Below are 19994 nucleotides of genomic sequence, written 5' to 3' on the forward strand. Positions count from 1 at the left end.
TACCCTCCCCTCCCTCCCACCCCCCATCAACCCTCAGTTTGTTCTCAGTTTTTAACAGTCTCTTATGCTTTGGCTCTCTCCCACTCGAACCTCTTTTTTTTTTTTTTTTTTGGTCCTTCCCCTCCCCCATGGGTTCCTGTTAAGTTTCTCAGGATCCACATAAGAGTGAAACCATATGGTATCTGTCTTTCTCTGTATGGCTTATTTCACTTAGCATCACACTCTCCAGTTCCATCCACGTTGCTACAAAAGGCCATATTTCATTTTTTCTCATTGCCACGTAATATTCCATTGTGTATATAAACCACAATTTCTTTATCCATTCATCAGTTGATGGACATTTAGGCTCTTTCCATAATTTGGCTATTGTTGAGAGTGCTGCTATGAACATTGGGGTACAAGTGCCACTATGCATCAGTACTCCTGTATCCCTTGGATAAATTCCTAGCAGTGCTATTGCTGGGTCATAGGGTAGGTCTATTTTTAATTTTCTGAGGAACCTCCACACTGCTTTCCAGAGCAGCTGCACCACTTTGCATTCCCACCAACAGTGCAAGAGGGTTCCCGTTTCTCCACATCCTCTCCAGCATCTATAGTCTCCTGATTTGTTCATTTTGGCCACTCTGACTGGCGTGAGGTGATACCTGAGTGTGGTTTTGATTTGTATTTCCCTGATAAGGAGCGATGCTGAACATCTTTTCATGTGCCTGTTGGCCATCCGGATGTCTTCTTTAGAGAAGTGTCTATTCATGTTTTCTGCCCATTTCTTCACTGGGTTATTTGATTTTCGGGTGTGGAGTTTGGTGAGCTCTTTATAGATTTTAGATACTAGCCCTTTGTCCGATATGTCATTTGCGAATATCTTTTCCCATTCCGTTGGTTGCCTTTTAGTTTTGTTGGTTGTTTCCTTTGCTGTGCAGAAGCTTTTTATCTTCATAAGGTCCCAGTAATTCACTTTTGCTTTTAATTCCCTTGCCTTTGGGGATGTGTCGAGTAAGAGATTGCTACGGCTGAGGTCAGAGAGGTCTTTTCCTGCTTTCTCCTCTAAGGTTTTGATGGTTTCCTGTCTCACATTTAGGTCTTTTATCCATTTTGAGTTTATTTTTGTGAATGGTGTGAGAAAGTGGTCTAGTTTCCACCTTCTGCATGTTGCTGTCCAGTTCTCCCAGCACCATTTGTGAAAGAGGCTGTCTTTTTTCCATTGGATGTTCTTTCCTGCTTTGTCAAAGATGAGTTGGCCATACATTTGTGGGTCTAGTTCTGGGGTTTCTATTCTATTCCATTGGTCTATGTGTCTGTTTTTGTGCCAAGTAAAACTCTTTTAAAAAGACTCTCAAAGCATGCTCAGATTCTCTCAAGTTGACTATTTAAATCAAACACATGAGGAACTTGTGAAGATGGCAGAGTAGGAGGACCCTAAGCTTCCCCCATCCTATGTTTACAACTAGATATCACTCACATCCATGTAAGTAAACTAGAAAGGGACCCAAAGATTGTCAGAACAAACTCCACAACTAAATGTAGACAAGAAGCCACATCTAAGAGCATAGGAAGGGCAGAAATGGTGGTTGGGAGCTCCTTGCAGGAGGGAGGGAGCTGCAGGTGTAGAGAGGGGAAAGTATCAGGAAGCCCAAACTGGGAAGATGGATCCCCAAAATGTCTGGCCTTGAAAACCAGAGAGGCTGAATTTTGTGAGTCTGTATAAGCAGTGGAGACTTGGAGCCTGGAACTTTAAAAGTTAGCTGACTCAGCACAGGCAAGCTGGAGAGTAAGTGATAGTTGGGTCACTGCCCTTAAAGTAACAACAACCCACTAAGAGGCAACATAGAAGTGACAGTTTACAAAATGCCTGGGGCAAATAGGAGTGAGATCTATTTACATAAATTTCTGAGCATGTTGGGGGATTTCTCTGGGAACAAAAAACTGGCAAGCATCATTTTCCTCCCCTGCCCCCCAGCATAGATCCACCTGTGGGGGTGGTGCTGCACAGACACTTACTGCCTAACTCACTAGCAGTGCACCCCACTCAGGAGTTCTCGTGAGGACTAGATCACTCTAAGTCTGCTGGCCTCAGTTCTGGGCACAGACCAAATTTTCTTAACTCAGCACATGGCCCTGCCCAGCCACCATAGGCACAGACACTGCACCACACAGCCACTCCATGACTCACCCCTGGGGGGTTACCATGCTTGGGGGATCCAATCTAGGACTAGCGGCTTAGTACAAATTTTGCTAACACCATTGCCCCATCTCTGAACCCTCCTGCAGTCATGCCCCTTTAGAGCTGGCCTGTGAGGGTCTCATTAACACCACAGAGACCAAGCACAGCCCACAACAGGTAGAGTCAAGGCAGACATCTGGACTGAAAGAAAAAGTGATTCAGACACAACAGCAAGATACAAACAACACACATAGGAGACTCCCCTGAAGTGCCAGGTTCTGGTAAACAGTGGGCACTGCACTGTAGGTCACTATAAGACCTCTTCTTCATAAAGCCAAGAGCAGAAGATGTAGCTGACTTTCCTAATACAGAGAAATAGACACAGAGTGATACACAAAATGGGGAGATAGAGGAATATGTTCCAAATGAAAGAACAGGAGAAAAATCACAGTAGGAGATCTAAGTGAAACAGAAACAAGTAATGGGCCTGATAGAGAATTTAAAGTAAGGATCATAAAGACACTCACTAGACTTCAGAAAAGTGTGGAGGACATCAGTGAGAACCTAGATCAAGAGATTAAAAACTAATACATCAGAGATGAAAAACTCAATAAATGAAACTAAGAATACAATATATGAAATAAATAGTAGGCTACGGGAAGCAGAGGCATGTATCCGTGATCTGGAGGACAGAGCAATGGAAAGCAATCAAACTGAACAGCTGAGAAATAAACAAATACTACATAATGAGAATAGACTTAGAGATTCAGTAACACTATCAAGCATAATAACAGTCACATTATAGGGACCCCAGAAGTAGGAAAGAGAGAAAGGAGGCCATAAAATGTATTTAAAGAAATAATAGCTAAAAACTTCCTGAATCTGGGAGGGGAAACACAGATCCAGATTCAGGAGGCACAGAAATCTGAAAACAAATTCAACCCAAGGAGATCCACACCAAGACACAAAGTAATTAAAATGGCAAATAAATAAAAAATAAATAAATAAATAGTGATAAAGAAAGAATTTTAAAGTTTGCAAGAGAGGGGTGCCTGGGTGGCTCAGTCAGTTAAGCATCCGACTTTGGCTCAGGTCATGATCTTGCAGTCCATGAGTTCGAGCCCCACGTTGGGCTCTGTGCTGACAGCTCAGAGCCTGGAGCCTGTTTCAGATTCTGTGTCTCCCTCTTTCTCTCTCCTCCCCCACTCATGCTCTGTCTCTCTCTTCTCAAAAATAAATAAATGTTAAAAAAATTTTTTTTAAGTTGCAAGAGAAAAGAAGACCATTACATACAAAGGAAACCCCATAAGGCTATGAGCTAATTTTTCAGTGGAAACCTTGTAGGCCAGAAGGGGTTGGCATGATGTATTCAAAGTGCAGAAAGGGAAAAATCTGCAGCCAAGAATACTCTGTCCAGCAAGGCTATCATTCAGAATAGAAGGAGAGGTAAAGAGTTTCCCAGATAAACAAAAGTTAAAAGAATTCATGACCACTAACCCAGCCCTACAAGCAGTGTTAAGGGGGACTCTGTGAGTAGAAACAAAAACCACAAGTAAGAGTAAAAAAAACAAAAACCAAGAAGCACACACACAAAAAAGATGTATCTATAAAAATCAGTCAAGAGGGGCGCCTGGGTGGCACAGTCGGTTAAGCGTCTGACTTCAGCCAGGTCACGATCTCACGGTCCGTGAGTTTGAGCCCCGCGTCAGGCTCTGGGCTGATGGCTCAGAGCCTGGAGCCTGTTTCCGATTCTGTGTCTCCTTCTCTCTGTGCCCCTCCCCTGTTCATGCTCTGTCTCTCTCTGTCCCAAAAATAAATAAACGTTGAAAAAAAATTAAAAAAAAATCAGTCAAGAGAAGCACAAAATAAAAAGATTTAAAATATGTTACCAAAATGTGGAGGGGAGAGGAGGAAAGAATGAGTTCAAAATTAGGCAACCATCAGCTTACTAATGACTGCTATAAGCAGAAGATAGTATATATAAACTGAATGATAACCACAAATCAAAAAAAAAACAGTAACAGATATGCAAAAAATAAAGAGTAAGGAATCTGAGTATATCACTAAAGAAAAGCAGCAAACAATAAAAGAAAGAAAGAGAAGGAAGGATCAGAGAAAAACTATAAAAACAACTACAAAATAAGTAACAAAATGGCAATAAATACATTTATATCAATAATTACTTTGAATGCAAATGAACTAAATGCTCCAGTCAAAAGACATAGTGTGACAGAGTGGATAAAACAAAACAAAACAAAACAAAACAAAACAAAACAATGCCATCTATATTCTGCCTACAAGGAAGTCATTTCAGACCTAAAGACATCTGCAGATTGAAAGTGAAGGGATGGAGAAATGTTTATCATGCTTATGGATGTCAAAAGAAAGCCAGAGTGGCAATATTTATATTGGACAAAATGGACTTTAAAACAAAGTCTGTAAAAAGAGACAAAGATTGACACTATATAATAATGAAGGGGACAACATAACAGGGGATATAACAATTGTAAATATATATGTACCCAATATGAGAGCACCTAAGTACATGAAACAGTTAATAACAAACATAAAGGAATGCATTCGTTGAGATGAGCACTGGGTGATGTAAGGAATTGATAAATCTCCATATTGTACACCTGAAATTAATGGTACACTGTATGCTAACTATACTAGAATTAAAATTTTTTAAAAAGTTAAAATGTGGTATATCAAATAAATACATAAATATCAAACATGATACCATTGACTTAAAAAATGCTTATCATCCATTTTCTTGGCAGTCAGAGAAAACTAGTGCAGAAGTAGCCATTGGGAACCATAGCCTGGTACGCTATGTGGTATATATTTTGTACACCATATTTCTTTGTAATTAGTCCCAGAATGAGACTGTTTTGCCTGAGGTTGGGCAAATCAAGTGAAAGTTTTCACACTCTCTCACATCTCATATTCTCCAACTTATCTATGGTTGCACAAGGTGAATAGTCAAGGAAAAACTGACTTAACAGCCAACAGGAAAGAAAACTAGCTGAAGAAGAGAAAGGAATGTAACAGATTGGGTATCTATCCTGTGTCTGACACTGTGCTAAAGTCATTTAAACACATTATCTAATTTAGTTCTGATAACAACCCTAAATGAGATAGGCACTGTTATAGGAAACTTCTTTTAGGGTCAAAGAAGTTGAATAACTTATAAAAGATCACTGTTACACCTTGGTCCCCAGAAAGCAGACTCTGAGATGAAGATCTGTGTTCGGAGAATTTGTATTCTGAAGATCAATACCTGGAAGAGAAGAGAAGAAAGCATCGTTGGGCAGAAAGAGGAGTTGGGCTTCAAAAGAGTCTCAGGGAGGCCTCAGCTAATCCCATAGGGAGTTCTAGAGCTGTAATGGCCCTTAAGAGTTGTCCCAAGTTGGGATGTGTGGGCCAGGATTTTACACGTCCATGAAAACCAGCTGGACACAATCTACAGCACTAGCAGCAGCTGAGGAAAATAAATTCTTCAGTCCCGAATAGAGATCCAAGCAACACATGACAGCATCTGCTACAGTCAACCAACCTGGAAGTAACAAAAGCCAGAATGTGAATATAGCTCTGAAACCAAAGCCCACGCACTCTTCCACTGCACTTGCCCCAATAGGCAGTCAGCTGGTTGGATATCTATATGTTTTATCATTTTACAAAATTTATAAAGGAAAATAATTTATAGCTGGATATATAGCCTTGGTGTCTTGAGATCATGAGAATTTTCCATATTTTATGTAGATAATTCAACCTTGGTTCTATTATTATTTTTTATGATTAACACTTCTTCTAAGGTTATCCACAAAAATTTCCTTACATCTTAAGTAGATTCAACCAAAACACTAAGCATGGTAAAAACTTAAAACATATTCTATCTAGGTGAATTCGTTAGGTAACTTCCAAATGCTTCATCATAGAATTCTCATAGAATTCAGGAATAATTGACACAAATTGAGCATAATTTGTGTCAGATGTGTGGCATTCATTTTTAAATATATTTGATCACCTAAGGTTAAGGATGGATATTGATTCAGAACTCCCAGGGGAAAAAGATATACAAAAAACTCAGAAAGCCTTAATGAAATTCATAAGCCTCTCACTTTGATATGAAAGTCTGAAAAGTATAGCTACAATTTATCAGCCATGTTTTTCAATTTGACAGTTACATGACTGAGGCTAAGTAAAACCCATGGCATATATAGCATTTATCCTGGTGCACCTGGGTGGCTCAGTCAGTTGAGCCTCCGACTTCAGCTCAGGTCATGATCTCACAGTTCATGGGTTTGAGCCCCGCGTCAGGCTCTGTGCTGATAGCTCAGAGCCTGGAGCCTGCTTCGGATTCTGTGTCTCCCTCTGTCTCCGCCTCTTCCCTGCTTACACTCTGTCTCTCTCTCTCATAAATAAACATTTTGAAAAATTAACAAAAAATATATAGCATTCATCCCATTCAACAAATATTTCCAGAGGACTTATGGTATGCAAGGATCAGCATTATATACTCTAAGTACCCTGGCCATGACTTAGCTCTTCCAGAGAAATCTGATCGGCTTTCTAGCTGAGTGATCAGAGTGATCATCTTCTTGCTGCCTTGTTTTAGAAGAAACAGCCACTCTATGTAACAAGTGAAACCAAATATCCTTGTTAAATATTTTCCTTTATATATGTGTACTTATATATAAGCACACACATATATAAGCACATATATAAACCTAATGTGCAATAGTAATCTTTTATAAGTTATTTAACTTCTTTGACCTTAAAATAAGTTTCCTATAACTATAACCTTAAAAGAAGTTTCCTATAACTGTGAATAACTACAGTTACACACACACACACACACACACACACACACACACACACACAGAATACAAATATCTGGACAGTATGAAGTTCTGCAATATACGTTTAAGGAAATTTAAAAAATGGATATTTTTGTTATTTTCTCCATTCAAGCCACAAGAGAAAGAGCAAGTTAGGTATTCCAAGTTGTACACTAAAAAAATTTAAGGATAAGGATTAAGTCTATGTGGAAAAAATTTTCATTTGTATATGGCATTATATTATAATTTAGGCCTTTCCTCCACCATATTATCCTTTTCCCAGGCACTGAAATGTTCTCTTGCCTCTAGTGTGGTTCCGGAACCAGCAGACATCAGCATCACTTGGGAACTTGTTAGAAATGCAAATTATTGGATCCCTCCTCAGATCTACTAAATGAGAACCTTTGGAAGTAGTCCAACAACCTGTGTATTAATAAACCCTCCAGGTGATTCTGATACGTGCTTGTTTCAGAGCCATGGTTGTAAGATTATACATTAAACTGTGTTTTTAATTTCCACTCAATAGATGTTTATTTGGGGTCATGTAATAAGTGCTATACATTTTTCAGCCTTTGTTAATGGCACTTGTGCATCGTGTACAGTGATTTATATATATATATATATATATATATATATATATATGTACATGACATTATGTATTATGTATGCTGGACACAACTGTGTTTTACAAGCTCCCCCAGGAGATTCTGCATGCTCAAATCTGAGAGCACTGCTCTAACTCATTATCCATTAGTCTTACCCTAAAAAGAAATCTTGTATGATCCATAGCAATAAATATAAATGTTGCATTTGTCTTTAAAGAACAAGAGGCAAAGATCTAAGAATTCTTGGCAGCACAGAGCATCTTTTTGCATTTCCAAGCAATACAGTGCATCAGCCAGAGTAGCAAATTCTGCATAAAAACACTTGGGTTTGAGTTTCTGTTCTTTTACCTCTTGGCTATAGCTTCTTAGGAAATCACTGAATGTTCAAAATGATTTGTTTCCTCATCTATAAAAGGAGGTCCTTCCCTTGTGGATCTTTACAATGACTTCTACCTCTTTAAGTTCTGTGATTCAAAGCATCTCAGTCAATATGTATATTGTTATCATTTTGGAAATACCCATATTACCACTTTTTCCATTTCATTCTATTACTCAAAAGCATATCAAGACTGTATTATAACTCAATAATTAGAATATAATCCAATTAAAAAGTAAGCAAAGGATCTGAATAGATATTCCTCTAAAGAAGATATACACATGGCAAATAAGCACACAAAAAGAATGCCATCAGTCAAATGCAACTCAAAACCACAATGATACTACTTCACACCATTAGAATGGCTATAATAAAAAGATAATAACAAGTGTTGGTGAAAAGGTAGAGAAATCAGAACCCTGATACACTGCTGGTGGGAATGCAAAATAGCGCAGCTGTTTTGAAAAACAGTTTGGTGGTTCTTCAAAATGTTAAACATCGACTTCCCGTGTGACCCAGCAATTCTACTCTTAGATATATACCAAGAGAATTGAAAACATAGGTCTATGCAAAAAGCTATGTACAGATGTTCACAAATCATCACAGCATCATGCATAATAGCCAAAAAAGTAGAAACAACCCAAACATTTACCAGTGATGAATGGATAAAGTGTGGTATATCCACATACTGGAATATTCTTCAACAATAAAAAGCAATTAAGTATGAATACATGTTATAATATGGATGAACCTCAAAACATTAGACTAATTGAAAGAAGATAGTCACAAAAGACTACATAGTGTATGATTTCTTTCATTTGAAATGTTCAGGATAGGCATATCCATAAAAATCCATGGAAAGAGAAAATGGATTCATAGATACCTAGAGCTGGAAAGACTGAAGGGAAGTGGGAGCATGGGGGTGGGGGTGGGGGGGCGGTAGGGACTGTTAAAGGGGAAACAGCTTCTTTGCGGATGATGCAAATGTTCTGAAATTGATTGTGGTGATGTTTGCACACCTCCATGAATAAACTGAAAACAATGAGTTGTGCACTTTAAATGAGTGGATTGTATGATATATGAATTATATCTCAATAAACTTGTTTAAAAAAGTAAAAGCATATCAGAACCTCCTCTCCTTCTCCATTTCTCCCCCAGTCATAACAGATGACAATCAATGAGATACTAAACTAATGCATTTATGACTATGGTAGTCTGGAATGGAGTGCCATCCTACTGTATCTCGTTCATTATTTTAATATTCAAGAAGTTTGGATGCAGTGTAGATTGGCCAACACACGATTCTATGTTACCTTAAAAATTTTTTTCATGTTTATTTATTTTTGAGAGAGGGAGACAGAGTGCAAGTGGGGGAGGGACAGAGAGAGAGAGGGAGACACAGAATCTGAAGCAGGCTCCAGGCTCTGAGCTCTCAGCACAGAGCCTGACGCGAGGCTGGAACTCACAAGCTGTGAGATCATCACCTGAGCTGAAGTTGGATGCTTAACCGAATGAGTCACCCAGAAGCCTCCACAATTATTTGTTACTTTTGTTCAAACCCAAATGCCTAACAAAAAGCATTTACCAAGATGAATGCTAGAAGCTGCTCTTTTTATTATTATTATTATTATTATTATTATTATTATTATCATCATTATCATATTGGAAATGACCACCACAACTAATGACATGCTTTGAATTGGGCACAAACAGGATATCCAGAGAATGAGCACAATTTCTCAATTCTTTCTTTAGTCCTTGAATTCATTCATTCATTCATTCATTCAGTGTGAATTGTCAAAGTGAATGTGAGGGGTTTGTATAAAGGAAACTTTATCTCTTCTGAAGCTCACTAGCTTTTTAAGTCACAGACACATACAAATGGTGCTTTGAAAACTTTTGCTAAATTATACACATGAACATAACAATCTAGGAAGCAAGCTCCTAAAAACCTGCAATGATGAGGCTAGTTACCAACATAAATTGGGCCTTACAGAGCATGCTGAATAGGCAATTATTTCCTACCTGTTCTATTTCCTCAAGTTCAAGGTAGACCAAAAGACATTCCTTGTATAAGTCTCCATGACTAATTTTTCCTTAATCAAATCAGGACTGCAAATGTCCTTTTCTAATAGCACAGGACCAGAGAACATGATTTTCATTATAGAAAGGACTGTGTATACAAGAGGATATTTTAGAAATCTGGGCCAAATGGTATTTTAAGACATTAAGAGCTAGTAAGAATTTGTGTTATGTTTAACTGCATATTACAGTAAAACAAAATCTTTAAGATGTAGGAATATAAATAGTTGATTGCTGCTAGTTAATTATGGCTTAGGCTATCAGACTGATTTTAAAATTCACATCTTTAGAAACTGCTTTTTCTATGATTGTTAGCATTTTGAGGGAATGAAGGGCTACTTTAAGAAGCTGCAACATATAGATCTTATTCTCATGAAAATGTAAGTGCGCATAAATTTTTGCATACAGCTTCATGAGCATACCCCAGGGCAGTTCCACGGATAGCAGTTTAAGATTCCAAGAAAACTTGGAAGAAGAAAAAAAAAACAAACTAAAGATACCATGACACACCCATGGCTGTCCTGAAAAAAAGTCTGACAATACCAAATGGCAGCAAGGATATGGAAAAACTATAATTCTCATACACTTTGGGAAATTATTTGGCAGTTTCTTAAAAAGTTACACATGCATCTGTACTGTGACCAGCAATGTCACTCTGAGGTATTTGCCCAAAAGAAGTGAAAACATGTGTCTGATCAAGGTCTTGTATAAGACTTTCCTTAGCCTTATTCTTAACAGCCAAAAGCTAGAAACAATTCAAATGGCCATTAATAGGAATATAAATAAATTGTGGCATATTTATACAATGGAATTATATGCAGAAAACAATAAAATAATGTGCTACTTACATCTGCCATAATATATAGCTAAATTTCAAAAACATTATGCTGAATGGAAGAAGCCAAGCACAAGAAAGTATGAAGTTCTACAACAGGTGAAATGAGCATACTTCAGTAGAAATCAGAACAATAGCTGCCTCTGAAGGGTGTGATAGACTAAAAGAAGCCTCATGGGATTTTTCTGGCATGCTAGAAATTTTCTACGTCTTGATAGAAGTATGGATTACACAGGTGTATCCACTTGTCAAAATTCGTTGAACTGTGTACTTAATATCTATGTGTTTTGCTTTTTATAAAATATGTCAATAAAACATTTTGTAGAAAACAGATAAATTGGAAATCTATAAGTATCAGTATAGTAAGAGAATTTAGATTTTTACCTATATATTCAAGCAAGTATTAATATAATTACCAGAAGAGATCGAGTTGCTTCTTTAAATCGTATAGACATTACATATGAATGTGAAGCTGTAGATAGAAAGGATGACACCTCTAGAAGAAATATGACTTTGTACTTTTATACGGCTTATTTAGCATTTTTCCTACATCTTTTGTTTGAGTCTCATGGAAACTCTGTGAGAAGCAAGTATGATCGCTACCCCCTTATTGTGCAGATGAGGAAACTGAGGGTTCCACCGAGGCCACAGAGTCCATTTGTGGCAGAACTAAGACCAGAACCCTTATTGTCTTCTTTTTTTTTAAGTTTATTAATTTATTTTTGGAGAGAGACAGAGACAGCATGAGTGTGGGAGGGGCAGAGAGAGAGGGGGAGAGAGAATCCCAAGCAGGCTCCTTACTACCATTGCAGAGCCCCACACAGGGCTCGAACTCACGAAGCTGTGAGATCATGACCTGAGATGAAATCGAGCCAGACACTTCACTGACTGAGCCACCCAGGTGCCCTAGAACCCTTATTTTCTAAAGGAAGTTTAGTGCTTATTTTACCTCTATTCCTTTAGAGAAAGGAAAATTACAATAGCCAGAGAAATATATAAGATTAGATTCCAGAACATGAATTTTATTTAGTGAATTAAAAATCCAAAGTATCTGATACATACCCTTTAGAGCCTCTAGAGCCCTCCTGTATTTAGGTCTCAATAATACTTTGATCACTGGAAAAGCATGGCTGGACCATACCAATAACATTCTGGGTTAGTTTGAGCTTCTCTGTTACTCAGCATCAAGCTTCAGTAGTAATTTTAAGGATACATGTAATTAAGAGCATGGGCAAAGCCAGGAGAGGTCCAGGACATGGATGGTAGCTGCCCAGATCCTTTTGTCCTGCATCAGACATGTACTCTCTAGCCCAGAGCAATAATAGGGCCTCCAAAGAGATTTGTAGATTACCTCACACAACAAGGAGATTTTAGGTTTGAATCATCTCCATTTCATACCCAGATCATTATGTGACTGACATGAAATCCACCAAGGAGCCATGCCAATCCATAGACTCTAAATTAGTTTTCCATAAGCAATCCTAATCCAGGGTCATTCCTGCTTAAAGCATTCCATATGTGGATACTCTCCTCCTAGTCAATCTCAATTTATTTACCAGGAGACCAATTATCAGCATGTTTATCAGGAGATTACATCAGATCACTTGCTTTCTTTGTCTCCCAAAAGTGTCCTCCTGGTAGCAGGAGAGAAATAATTGTAGGCCAGCTGATTAATTTTCTCCTCCTCAGGACTGAAATCCAAGTGCTACCTCATGGACCACAATCTACCCCTGCCACACCTTAGTTCTCTGATTCTCTAACTATTAGGAGGCTTCTCTTGAGCAAACTGGAGGGCATGGAGCTAGTGAGGCACCTCTGAGCAGAGCCATCTCAAGGACCAGGTAATTGGGTCATGATGGTGGCAGTGATTTAGGGAATAGTGTGAAGAGGGAAAAAGTGCCGCCTAAACAAAGAAATTAAATATTGGGGTCCATTTATTGAAGGCTCACTACTACAAGGTTAGAAGGGAGTACCACCTTGGGGCACCTGGGTGGCTCAGTCAGTTAAGCATCCGACTTCAGCTCAGGTCATGATCTCACACCCTGTGAGTTCAAGCCCCGAGTCGGGCTCTGTGCTGACAGAGCCTGGAGCCTGTTTCAGATTCTGTGTCTCCCTCTCTCCCTGCCCCTCCCCTACTCATGCTCTGCCTCTCTCTGTCTCAAAAATAAATAAAAACAGGTAAAAAATGTTTTTAAATTAAAAAAAGAAGGGAGTATTACCTTGATTTTACTGATGTAGAGCTGAGGCTCAGAGAGGTTAACTAACTTGCCCAAGGTCACACAACAAGTGGGGGACAAAATCAAGATTTAAACACAAAATAGTTTGAGACCAAATTTCAACCTCAAAGTGCTCCCCATCCCCTTCTTCACCGTGCTTATGATGCTAGAGCTTGCAATCTGCAAACCACATTTTGGTTTTTCCAGCTGCTCATTGCTAGGCATTGCCACCAGGGACACTAGAGGAAGACTGCAAGGCTGATGGAGAGAGAAGGGATATGCTTTCCCCTGTTTACTTCCTGTTCCTAAAAGCGTCACACCAAAAATGCCTCTTCACCTCAACATTAGCAGGGTCCTCCTAGAGTAGCAGCTAAATCCAGTTTTTAGCTTCTCAGATGCTTGTAAAACCAGCCTCAGAAACCCCTGCAACAGCCAGCTCCTCCTCAAAGCTCTGAGTCCCAGACTCCAGGACCATTTTCTAAGTTTCCAAGTTTTAATAATTCTAACCTCTTCTATCTTTTCCCTCAAACCTAGGGGTGGTAGCTGCATCCTGCAATTGCTACCTCTCTGGTATCTCTGTATTCTCTTTTTGCTCTTTTCAATTATGTAGTTAACAATCCTTTAAATTCCCTCAGCTCAAATACCTAGTATGATGTCTATCATCTACCATACATTCTTGCTCTCCACTGCCCATTCACGTCTTCCATTTGTCTCCATATGGCAAAGTGGGTAGGAGTGTCCCTCTCGCTTACACATATCCTGCTTATGTTAGCTTTAACTTTAGTGGGGATGTAAGGGTCCTAGGAAGGAAACTGAAGTTTATGTAACTAGTGCCCTCTACACCTTTTCAGTCAAGTCCAAGCCAATGAGTATGCTTAATTTGATATATATTATTTTTTACCCCTTTACTGAAGTATAATTTATGGAAAATGAACTGCATCCCTTCAAGAGGTACAATTCGCATTTTGAGACATGTATGCGTCTGGAAACCATTGACACTTCAAGATACAGAACATTTCCTTCCCCTACCCAAGTTTTCCCCATCTGCCTTTTCAGTCAGTCCCTCCCTCTACTCAGACAATCAACCAACCAATTTACTTCTGTTGCTATAAATTCATTTTCATTTTCTAGGAGTTTATATCAATGTAATCATATAATATGTAGTCTTTTTTCTCTGGCTTCTTTCACTCAATGTAATGATTTTGAGATTTATCCATGTTGTTGTATTTATCATTCATTCAATTCTTTTTATTGCTGAAAAAAGCCAGTTGTATGAATGTACTATAGTTTGTTCATTCATTCAAATGTTGATTAACATTTGGGTAATTTCCAGTTTGGGGTTATCATGACTAAAGCCACTATGAATATTTATGTATAAATCTCTCTGTGGTAAATACGTAGGAGGGAAGATGTTACTTTTAAATTTAGATGTAACATACAAAAAGTGCACAAATCATAAATATACATATTGATCATTGCTTATATTCATATGCACCTGTGCAACACCATCCAGATTAAGATTTAGAACATTTTTAATACTTAGAAGGTGCCGCTTCCTAGTCAGCAGACTCCTGCAGAGATCGTCACTATTCTTTTTTTTTTTAATGATTAATAGAAGATTTATTTAAACAATAATACATAAAGTCATCATTGCCAGACTTAATATGAAGTGTTAAATGTTCAATCCAATTTTCTTTCCTGGATCAGTTTTTCTTTCCTATCTCTGTCAGTTTTGAAAACATAATACCAGAAGAAGAGGGGCCCAATTCCAAACAGAGCTCCTAAGAATAAGGTCTTGGGAGTAGGTCTGTAATTCGGATAGATATTTGCTGATCTTGCATAGGTCCCACAATTCAAGGCAGGATCTTCGATGAGCCCTCGGCGGCTGGGGTCATTGTATTGAAGCAGGTACTCCCGTTTAAGTCGGGTTCTTGTGGTCAAACGCTTGGCTTGCGCCTTCCATAGATATGTTGTATTCGGCTGGGTCGAGGGTGGAGGATAGGGTGGCCAGGCGCGATGGCTGGTACTTGGGGAACGACATCTTGGCAATCCAGCACACAAGTGCCGATCATCACTATTCTGACTTCTGTCTCCATTGATTAGTTTTGCTTGTTTTGGGACATCATATAAAGGGAATTATAAAGTGTATATGCATCCTTTTGTGTCTGGCTTCTCTTGCCCAACAACTTCCTATGAGATTCACTCATGGTGTTCTGCGGGATTGGAGTCCATTCTTTTTACTGTAGTACCATTGCATTGTATAAATTGTGTACATTGCATTGTATAAATACACCACATTTACTTACCCATTCCCTTGTTGATGGACATAAGAGTTGTTCCCAGGTTTCTTTTTTTTTTTTTTAACATTTATTTATTTTTGGGACAGAGAGAGACAGAGCATGAACGGGGGAGGGGCAGAGAGAGAGGGAGACACAGAATGGGAAACAGGCTCCAGGCTCTGAGCCATCAGCCCAGAGCCTGACGCGGGGCTCGAACTCACGGACCGCGAGATCGTGACCTGGCTGAAGTCGGACGCTTAACCGACTGCGCCACCCAGGCGCCCCTCCCAGGTTTCTTTTCTTACAGCTACTATGGACATTCTTGCCCATGACTTTGGTGAACATATAATCGCATTTTTCTTGACCCAATAATGGAATTATGGGCCCACATAAAGGCCATGTTTAGCTTTTCACAGTGGTTTTATCTATTTACATACCTACCACCAATGTATGACAATTCCAATTACTTCATATCCTCATCAATACTTAGTATTGAAGGTCTTTTTAATTTTAGTCATTCTGGGAGATGTGCTGTGTGATCTCATTTTGGTTTTAATTTATATTTCCCTGATGAAAAATTATGTTGGGAACTTTTCATACACTTAATGGTCATTTGAATATACTCTTTGGTGAAGTATCTGTTCAAGGCTTTTTCCATTTTTAATTACATTGTCTTTTTATTATTGATTTGTAGGATTTTTTACATGTGCTGAATATAAACCTTTTGAAATATCTCCTTCTTGTCTGTGGCTTGCATTCTCACTTTTCAGTGTTTTTTTTTGTTTGTTTGTTTTTAAATTTTTTTTTCAACGTTTATTTATTTTTGGGACAGAGAGAGACAGAGCATGAACGGGGGAGGGGCAGAGAGAGAGGGAGACACAGAATCGGAAACAGGCTCCAGGCTCTGAGCCATCAGCCCAGAGCCCGACGCGGGGCTCGAACTCACGGACCGCGAGATGGTGACCTGGCTGAAGTCAGACGCTTAACCGACTGCGCCACCCAGGTGCCCCTTTCAGTGTTTTTAATAATATAATTTTTCTTATTTTAATGAAGTCTAATTTATCAACCATAGCTTTCATGATAATTGCTATTTATATCTTTACAAAATCTTTGCCTAACCCAAGGTTATTTAATACTAATTTAAGATAATTTACTTATGTGAAATTTCAGGGTTTCAGGGGCCAGGGTTTACATTTTGTGTAATGAATTTTAAATTTTGTGCCCTAGTAGACAGTACTGACATTCATGAGAGAGTGAGGGGGAGTCTCACAAAATAAGGAATAAGGATAGAGACAGAGTTCAAAAGAGAAGGAAAGGTATGAAGGGAGAAGGGGATGAGTGAAAAGACATGATGGAAAGAAACAGGAGGGAAAGAGAAAGAGGGTGAGGAAAACAAGGGACACCTCCCCAACCTGAGCAAGGAGTGCTTTCAGGAATCTGAGGACTCAGGCCAGGAAGGGAAAAGCCAAGTAGGCAGACCAAAAGTCCCTCCTCCCGTCCTCCCAAGCCTTCCTTCCCTCTCTGTGCTCAGGCCAGCAAGCACTTACCCTTGAAAAGCACTTTTTTAAAGCACTGCCTGCAGGTCACCTGGGTAGCTCAATCTGTTAAGCATCCAACTCAATTTCGGCTCATGTCATGATCTCATGGTTTGTGAGTTCAAGCCCTATATCAGGCTCTGCACTGACTACAGAGCCTGCTTGGGATTCTGTCTCTCTCTCTCTCTCTCTCTCTCTCAAAAAAAAAAAATTTTAAAACATTGGCTGATTTTATTATAAGAAATCTTTATTTCCCAAGATTAAAACATTGGCTGATTTTATTATAAGAAATCTTTATTTCCCAAGAACAAGCTAAGACATCACTAATTAACATGTACCTGAAGACACATCTAGGTTATCACCAATATCTAGAAGTTAACCCTGACAAAATGTGTAGTACTTGTAAATGTGGGTTTTAGAGCCACATAAACCTAGGTGCCATTACTTACCCACTCCTGTCCTTGGGTAAGTTAATCAGCTTCTGTGAAGCTCAGTTTCTTCATGTATTAAATAAGTATTCATTCATTCATTCATTCATCAAATAATTTGTTGAGCACCTGTTATGTGCCAGGGACTGTTTTAAGCACAGCGAGTTTATACACAAAGTGAAAAAATTCTTTACCCTCATGAAGCTTTCCTTCTAACAGGGAAAGCAGACACTAAACAAGATGAAATAGTATAATGCCTCATATGTTATATAGTGATAAGTAGGGAGTAATGAAAAGTGATAATATTCTGGGTGTATTTTGAAGGTAGAAGCAACATAATTTATTTCTGGACCCAGTGTGTAGTATAAAAGAGACATAAGGAATATTAGGAGAAGTTAAGAAGGACACTAAGATTTGTGGCCTGAGCAATTGGAAGAATGGAGTTAACCATTACCCAAGATGGAGAAAATTGCAGGAGATACTGGATGAGCTCACTTTGGGGTACATTACATTTTAGATGCTCTTAGACATCCAGAAGATCTCAAGTTGGCAGTTGTATGTACAAGTTCAGAGAAGAAGCGCAGATACATTTGGAAGTCATCAATGAATTAATAGTATTCAGAGTCATAAAACTGGATGAGATCATCCAAAGAGTGATTATGAAGAAAGAATATATAAATGTTGTTCCATTCATAGGGTTGTTGGTGGTAATGTGTGTGTCGTGTGTGAGTGTGTGTGTGTGTGTGTGTGTGTGGCGTATGTGTGTGTGTGTGTGGTTTAGTTGGATTAATGCTAAGAGTTTTATTTATTGAGTTTTTTGTGTATGCCAGATAATAAGACAAGAGCTTAGATCCCTTAACTGATGTAATTTTCTAGGAAACAGGTGATAGCGTTTTTTCCACTTTTAAGGTTATTTTCTGAGGAAGTTTATATTTACCCAATGTCATAGGATTAGTAAGTGATAAAACCAAGATTTGAACCCAGAACCCATGTTCTTAACCTATATACTCTCTACCATGTTCTTAACCTATATACTCTATATAAAAATTTAATGTCTGTTGGTCATTCTAATACATGATAAGCACTTAATTAAATGCCTCTCCCCACCACTATATACCAGCTTGTACCTTGGACGATAACTGGTTTGACCATGGCTTTGAGATCCTCATTTTCAAATGTGCATATTAATAATCATAATGACTCCTCTACCCAACTAATAGAGCCATTATGAAGGCCAAATGAGGTAATGTCTAAAAACTGTGGATCACAGATGGCTCCATACTTGTTAGAGTGCATTATCACTATCACTTCAAAAGAAGCCTGAGTTTTGTGATTATGATAGAATCAGATCAATGAGTTCTGCTCATGAAATATGCACTCCAACTACACAGAAGTATTGTACTTTAGAGAAATGTTATTCTTTGTCTGAGATGTTTGACCTTGACTTGGGACTAATATTTCAACATCTGACTGCTCATAAACTGGAACATAAACTGAAATACTTACTTGCAGAAATAAAAATAGAAAATTCCCATGATGGCAAGAATTTTTTTAAATCAAGGCTTTGGATTTTTTTTTCAGTTATACTACTGGAATTTCTCAACATTCAATTATCTTTGTAAGTTTATGGACTAACATGCCTATTAGTTGGGTGAGAAGTATTTGTATCGCTCATTAGAAAATGTTTAGGAAACATTAGAAAATGTTTCTATACATATTCTCATAGCTGGAGGAAATTTGACCCAGTACTCAAAATTCCCAGTCTGTGCTTTTTAAGGAGTAAATAAACAGATGGACAAAGTTCTGACACACTGGCAAAACCTTTACATAATAGGCTTTTCAAATGCTCAGCCTAAATAGTTTTCTTCTCTTCATAGCATCTGCCTATAGATATGACAGAGTGTAAGACTCAAACAGGGAACCTCTCTGGTTATGGGTTACTTTCGTGACCACCAATCAGCAGAGTCTTGTCAGAAACTCCAGAAACTTTTCAGTCAAAACAATACAAGATAGAAAAAACAGAGCTACAATCAACTAAAATCTACTGACCTCTGATTATACACTGACCTTTGTACCCTATATTCTAAGGAGATTTAAAATTAAATAAATAAAAGTTTGCCCCCTCCTCTAGCAGCCACAATCTATGATCAAAACCACACATAGATTAAAAGCAATTTTAAATAATTATAAACAACATTTGAACAAAAATTGACAATATAAGAATGACCATGATTTTTAATATGTGAAGGGGACTCAAAACGAGGAAAAAGTATTAATGGAATGAGTCATCATGAAAGAGTTCATGGAGGTTGACTAGAGGTAGCTGTATCCATTTGAAACATTTTATTTCCTACCAGATAATTTATTATTTTCTTCAGCCATAGGTATTGGATGATCTTTAATAGTATTTAACTGCTCTGTGACTCAGTTTACTCATACAGCAAACAGAAAAACCATGCTCTTCATCTCTTATATAATTCCCAGTGATATTTGGAAAACACCAAGAAGTATCTCTTTTTCTTATTGCAGGTATATTTGAGATAAAATGCAGATAAATTATATTATATGTCAAGGAAACTTATATCTATGATAATTAAAAGTTGACACAGTAAGCCAACTTATCTCTGCAGCCTAAA

The 19994-nt window shown here is 38.2% G+C and overlaps 1 pseudogene; it reads right to left on the minus strand.

Annotated features, from left to right (window-relative positions):
* Window positions 1–14708: 14708 nt before the first annotated feature.
* On the minus strand, window positions 14709–15229 carry LOC122491984 (annotated as a pseudogene).
* Between the last annotated feature and the right edge of the window lie 4765 nt (window positions 15230–19994).

Source organism: Prionailurus bengalensis, chromosome C2, assembly GCF_016509475.1.
Source record: "Prionailurus bengalensis isolate Pbe53 chromosome C2, Fcat_Pben_1.1_paternal_pri, whole genome shotgun sequence".
In the NCBI taxonomy this organism is placed as follows: domain Eukaryota; kingdom Metazoa; phylum Chordata; class Mammalia; order Carnivora; family Felidae; genus Prionailurus; species Prionailurus bengalensis.